Source organism: Phyllobates terribilis, unplaced genomic scaffold (genome assembly GCF_046119375.1).
Source record: "Phyllobates terribilis strain yellow unplaced genomic scaffold, ASM4611937v1 Scaffold_11__3_contigs__length_659146591, whole genome shotgun sequence".
NCBI classification, from domain to species: Eukaryota; Metazoa; Chordata; class Amphibia; order Anura; family Dendrobatidae; genus Phyllobates; species Phyllobates terribilis.
The window spans coordinates 564,360,168-564,366,581 of record NW_027362771.1 but is presented as its reverse complement, the minus strand read 5'-3'; the positions used below and the strand labels follow the sequence as shown (position 1 = coordinate 564,366,581).

At 40.2% G+C, this 6,414-nt stretch overlaps 1 protein-coding gene across 1 annotated transcript in view; it reads left to right on the top strand.

Moving 5' to 3' along the window:
* Positions 1 to 239: 239 nt before the first annotated feature.
* The window catches only part of LOC141166916 (intercellular adhesion molecule 5-like), a 179,451-nt gene continuing 173,276 nt past the window's right edge, over positions 240 to 6,414 (top strand). Inside the window, exon 1 of the mRNA XM_073654097.1 lies at positions 240 to 535. The gene's annotated coding sequence lies outside the window, so the exon portion shown is untranslated. The remainder of the gene's footprint in view (positions 536 to 6,414) is intronic.

Genomic DNA, 6,414 nt, shown 5'->3' with positions numbered 1-6,414 from the left:
ATACAGACTTATACAGCTCCAGTCTGCAGTAAGCTCCCTCTGGTGGCAACATAAGTGAACAATTAAATTCCGTTTCAGATGACCCTTCTCACTTGCTTTTTAGACAGCTGGATTCAGTTAGCGGTGTTGTGGTTTATAATGCAAAACTATGATTGTAATGAGAAGATAAATATAGGAAGATATGCAAGGAGAAGTAACAGTAATGGCTTCCTGTTTTTTTGCATGTCTGCTGATAAGTAGTTTCATAAGAAAAAGTCTGGAACTTTTAATAAAAAGCAAAACGTCTTCGTCCGAAGCCTCCTCTGCAAAGACGGCTGATGCGACTCAGTGAGCTGAGGAACACAGAATGATAACGCTGTAGACGAGAAGAGGCTCATGTGGGGAGTGCACAAATATTCAAGAGAACCTCGCAGGGAACTTGAGATGCTGGGAAAAATATAAACATCTGCCAAGTATTCCCAGCCGCCCTGGTCGGGATTTCATAAGACTCTGAGAAAAGGAAACTACGGCATGTAGTGTATTATCCGGGAACAAGGTAAATAATTCCTGTCTTACATCTATATAGCAAAACTTTCCATCACTCCCATATACTAAGCACAATAATATACAGCATGTATTATACTCTATATACCCTGTACACCTGATATCCTAATGTATCTAACTGTATCTCCCCCAATAACTCCCCCTGACCGGTCAGCTACTTCCATCCCAAGACATTCTCTATCCTTGTAAAAGTCTTCTTACTATTCCAATCATTGATTACTCCATATATCCTCCCTATATCTCCCCCTATTACTCCATATATCCTCCCTATATCTCCCCCTATTACTCCATATATCCTCCCTATATCTCCCCCTATTACTCCATATATCCTCCCTATATCTCCTCCTATTACTCCATATATCCTCCCTATATCTCCTCCTATTACTCCATATATCCCCCCTATATCTCCTCCTATTACTCCATATATCCTCCCTATATCTCCTCCTATTACTCCATATATCCTCCCTATATCTCCTCCTATTACTCCATATATCCTTTCTATATCTCCTCCTATTACTCCATATATCCTCCCTATATCTCCTCCTATTACTCCATATATCCTCCCTATATCTCCTCCTATTACTCCATATATCCTCCCTATATCTCCTCCTATTACTCCATATATCCTCCCTATATCTCCTCCTATTACTCCATATATCCTCCCTATATCTCCTCCTATTACTCCATATATCCTTTCTATATCTCCTCCTATTACTCCATATATCCTCCCTATATCTCCTCCTATTACTCCATATATCCTCCCTATATCTCCTCCTATTACTCCATATATCCTCCCTATATCTCCTCCTATTACTCCATATATCCTTTCTATATCTCCTCCTATTACTCCATATATCCGCCCTATATCTCCTCCTATTACTCCATATATCCTCCCTATATCTCCTCCTATTACTCCATATATCCTCCCTATATCTCCTCCTATTACTCCATATATCCTTTCTATATCTCCTCCTATTACTCCATATATCCTCCCTATATCTCCTCCTATTACTCCATATATCCTCCCTATATCTCCTCCTATTACTCCATATATCCTCCCTATATCTCCTCCTATTACTCCATAAATCCTCCCTGTATCTCCTCCTATTACTTCATATATCCTCCCTATATCTCCTCCTATTACTCCATATATCCTCCCTATATCTCCTCCTATTACTCCATATATCCCCCCTATATCTCCTCCTATTACTCCATATTATCCTCCCTATATCTCCTCCTATTACTCCATATATCCCCCTATATCTCCTCCTATTACTCCATATATCCTCCTATATCTCCTCCTATTTCCCCATAATCCTCCTATGTCTCCTCCTATTACTCCATATATCCTCCCTATATCTCCTCCTATTACTCCATATATCCTCCCCTATATCTCCTCCTATTACTCCATATATCCTCCCCTATATCTCCTCCTATTACTCCATATATCCTCCCTATATCTCCTCCTATTACTCCATATATCCTCCCTATATCTCCTCCTATTACTCCATATATCCCCCTATATCTCCTCCTATTACTCCATATATCCTCCCTATATCTCCTCCTATTACTTCATATATCCTCCCTATATCTCCCCCTATTACTCCATATATCCCCCTATATCTCCTCCTATTACTCCATATATCCTCCTATATCTCCTCCTATTACTCCATATATCCCCCTATATCTCCTCCTATTACTCCATTTATCCCCCTATATCTCCCTATTGCTCCATATATCCTCCCTATATCTCTTCCTATTACTCCATATATCCCCTTATATCTCCCTCTATTACTCCACATATCCCTATATCTCCTCCTATTACTCAAATATCCTCCTATATCTCCTCCTATTACTCCATATATCCTCCCTATAATCTCCTCCTATTACTCATATATCCTTTCTATATCTCCTCCTAGTACTCCAAATCCTCCCTATATCTCCTCCTATTACTCATATATCCTCCCTATATCTCCTCCTAGTACTCCATATTTATCCTCCCTATATCCCTCCTATTACTCCATATATCTGCCCTATATCTCCTCCTATTACTCCATAAATCCTCCCTGTATCTCCCTCCTATTACTTCATATATCCTCCCTATATCTCCTCTATTACTCCATATATCCCCCCTATATCTCCTCCTATTACTCCTTATATCCCCCTATATCTCCCTATTACTCCATATATCCTCCCTCTATCTCCTCCTATTACTCCATATATCCCCCTATATCTCCTCCTATTACTCCATAACCTCCCTATATCTCCTCCTATTACCCCCATATATCTCCTATGTGCTCCCCTATTACCCCACATATCCTCCCTATATCTCCTCCTATTACAATCCTCCCTATATCTCCTCCTAATACTCCATATATCCTCCCCTATATTCTCCTCCTATTACTCCATATATCTCCCTATATCTCCCCCCTATTACTCCAGAATCCTCTCCTATATCTCCTCCTATTACTCCATAGATCCCCCTATATCTCCTCCTAGTACTCCATATATCCTCCCTATATCTCCTCCTATTACTTTCATAATCCTCCCTATATCTCCCCCTATTACTCCATATATCCCCCTATATCTCCTCCTATTACTCCATATATCCTCCCTATATCTCCTCCTATTACCCATATATCCTATCTCCTCCTATTACTCATTTATCCCCCCTATATCTCCTCCTATTACTCCTTTATATCCTCCCTATATCTCCTCCTATTACTCATATATCCCCTTATATTTCTCCTCTATTACTCCACATATCCTCCCCTATCTCCTCCTATACTCCATATATCCTCCCTATATCTCCTCCTATTACTCCTAATATCCCCCCTAATCTCCTCCTATTACCATAGATCCTCCTTATATCTCTTCCTATTACTCCATATATCCCCCTATATCTCCCCTATTACTCCATATATCCTCCCTATATCTCCCCCTATGCTCCATATATCCTCCCTATATCTCCTCCTATTATCCAATATCCTCCCTATATCTCTCCTATTACTCCATATATCCCCCTAGATCTCCTCCTATTACTCCATATATCCTCCCTATATCTCCTCCTATTACTCCATAATCCTCCCTACATCTCCTCCATTCATATATCCTCTCATATCATTAATACCCATATCATAATACTCCATAATCCTCCTATATCTCCTCCTATACTCCATATATCCTCTTCTCTATCTCCTCCAATAACTCCATATATCCTCCCATATCTCCCCTATTACTCCATTATATCCCTCCCTATATCTCCTCCTATTACTTCATATATCCCTCCCCTATCTCCCCCTATTACTCCATATATCCTCTCTATATCTCCTCCTATTACTCCATCTATCCTCCCTATATATCCCCTATTACTCCATATATCCTCCCTATATCTCCTCCTATTACTTCATATATCCTCCCTATATCTCCTCCTATTACTCCATATATCCTCCCTATATCTCCTTCTATTACCCCATATATCCTCCTATATCTTCCTCCTATTACCCCATATATCCTCCATACTCCCCCTATAACTCCATATATCTCCCTATATCTCCCCCTATTACTCCATATATCCTCCCTATATCTCCTCCTATTACTCCATGTATCCTCCCTATATCTCCTCCTATTACTCCGTATATCTCCCCTATATCTCCCCCTATTACTCCATATATCCTCCCTATACTTCCTCCTATTACTCCATGTATCCTCTCTATATCTCCCCCTTTTACTCATAGATCCTCCCTATATCTCCTCCTATTACTCCATATATTCTCCCTATATCTCCCCTATTACTCCATATATCCTCCCTATATCTCCTCCAATTACTCCATATATCCTCCCTATATCTCCCCCTATTACTCCATATATCTTCTCTATATCTCCCCTATTACTCCATATATCCTCCCTATATCTCCTCCTATTACTCCATATATCCCCCTATATCTCTTCCTATAACACCATATATCCTCCCTATATCTCCCCCTATTACTCCATATATCCTCCCTATATCTCCTCCTCTTACTCCATATATCCCCCCTATAGCTCCCCCTATTACTCCATATATCCTCCTATATCTCCTCCTATTACTCCACATATCCCCTTATATATCCTCCTATTACTCCATATATCCTCCCAATATCTCCTCCTATTACTCCATATATCCTCCCTATATCTCCTCCTATTACTCCGTATATCTCCCCTATATCTCCCCCTATTACTCCATATATCCTCCCTATCTCTCCTCCTATTACTCCATATATCCTCCCTATATCTCCTCCTATTACTCCGTATATCTCCATTATATCTCCCCCTATTACTCCATATATCCTCCCTATATCTCCTCCTATTACTCCCTATATCCTCCCTATATCTCCCCTATTACTGCATATATCCTCCCTATATCTCCCCCTATTACTCCATATATCCTCCCTATATCTCCTCCTATTACTCCATATATCCTCCCTATATCTCCTCCTATTACTCCATATATCCCCCTATATCTCCCCCTATTACTCCATATATCCTCCCTATATCTCCTCCTATTACTCCATATATCCCCCATATCTCCCCCTATTACTCCATATATCCTCCCTATATCTCCTCCTATTACTCATATATCTTCCCTATATCTCCACCTATTACTCCATATATCCTCCCTATATCTCCCCCTATTACTCCATATATCCTCCCTATATCTCTTCCTATTACTCCATTCCCTATATCTCCCCCTATTACTCCATATATCCTCCCTATATCTCTTCCTATTACTCCATATATCCTCCTATATCTCCTCCTATTACTCCATATATCCTCCCTATGTCTCCTCCTATAACTCCATATATCCTCCTATATCTCCTCCTATTACTCCATATCTCCTCCCTATATCTCCTCCTATTACTCCATCTATCCTCCTATATCTCCTCCTATTTCTCCATATATCCCCCTATATCTCCTCCTATTACTCCATATATCCTCCCTATATCTCCTCCTATTCCTCCATATCTCCTCCCTATATCTCCCCCTATTACTCCATATATCCTCCCTATACTCCTCCTATTACTCCATATATCCTCCCTATATCTCCCCCTATTACTCCATATATCCTCCCTATATCTCCTCCTATTACTCCATATTCCCCTTATATACCTCCTATTACTCCATATATCCTAACTATATCTCCCCCTATTACTCCATATATCCTCCCTATCTCTCCTCCTATTAATCCATATATCCTCCCTATATCTCCTCCTATTACTCCGTATATCTCCCCTATATCTCCCCCTATTACTCCATATATCCTCCCTGTATCTCCTCCTATTACTCCCTATATCCTCCCTATATCTCCCCTATTACTGCATAATCCTCCCTATATCTCCCCCTATTACTCCATATATCCTCCCTATATCTCCCCTATTACTCCATATATCCTCCCTATATCTCCTCCTATTACTCCATATATCCTCCCTATATCTCCCCTATTACTCCATATATCCTCCCTATATCTCCTCCTATTACTCCATATATCCTCCTATATCTCCTCCTATTACTCCATATATCCTCCCTATGTCTCCTCCTATTACTCCAAATATCCTCCTATATCTCCTCCTATTACTCCATATCTCCTCCCTATATCTCCTCCTATTACTCCATATATCCTCCCCTATATCTCCTCCCATTTCTCCATATATCCCCCCTATATCTCCTCCTATTACTCCATATATCCTCCCTATATCTCACCTATCCTCCTATCTCCTCCTATATCTCCCCTATTACTCCATATATCCTCCCTATTTCTCCTCCTATTACTCCATATATCCTCCCTATATCTCCTCCTATTACTCCATAATCCTCCCTATTCTCCTCCTATTA